Source organism: Saccostrea cucullata, unplaced genomic scaffold (assembly GCF_032062105.1).
Source record: "Saccostrea cucullata isolate Sc308-1 unplaced genomic scaffold, CSIRO_AGI_Scuc_v1 ctg1065, whole genome shotgun sequence".
NCBI classification, from domain to species: Eukaryota; Metazoa; Mollusca; class Bivalvia; order Ostreida; family Ostreidae; genus Saccostrea; species Saccostrea cuccullata.
The window spans coordinates 182,634-183,451 of NW_026923631.1; positions in this window are offsets into that span (position 1 = coordinate 182,634).

The window sequence follows — 818 nt, forward strand, 5'->3', positions numbered from 1 at the left end:
CCTGTTAACTTTAATTATAAATGAGACGTAGATTTAGGTTGTCGGATGCAAGAACACGTGTATAGGCCCTAGGTCACTTCTCTGCCGCCATATTGTTGTAGTTGAAACGGAAGTTGGTCAGCATGGTCAGGAAACAGAATTGTGTGGATGTTGAAATAATAGAAGAAGTTGAATCACTTAAGAAATCGGATCGTAATGACTGAGGGACGATGTCTGTATCAGATGATGGAGTGCAGAACTATTTTGCAATGCCATTCTTGTTACTAATAAGGTTTTTTTACTGTCTTTTGTTAAATCAATAGGTGGATGGCAGGTATTAAAACAGATAATGTCTGTGCAGACAATTTATGAATGACGCATATTTGTGACAAGTATTAAGCAAACAGATCAAAACATCCTTTCAAATACTGTGCAAAAATTATCAAGTCGAAATTTTTCAAAATGACAAACATATTCTTTTGAAAAGTGATTTATCGTTCATTTATCTACGCTCATCATCTTGTCTGATACAAGATAAGATATGAAGAAATAAGTAAAACTATCCTTTACTGTCAATCAAAATGACCTGCATTTCTATCATGCAGGTGCTTTAAATATGTACTTGAACATTCCTCTCGAAGAGAACACTTAATGTGGCCTTCAACTCGACATTTAGATATATCGACAACGTATTGTCAATTTACAATGGTGATTTCTATTCCTATGTTATATTCTGGTGAGCTTAAGATAAAAGATACCACAGAGTCTGACACATCTGATTCATACTTGGATATTTTACTTGAAAAAAAAACGTTAATGGTAAATGATATAGATTTAAA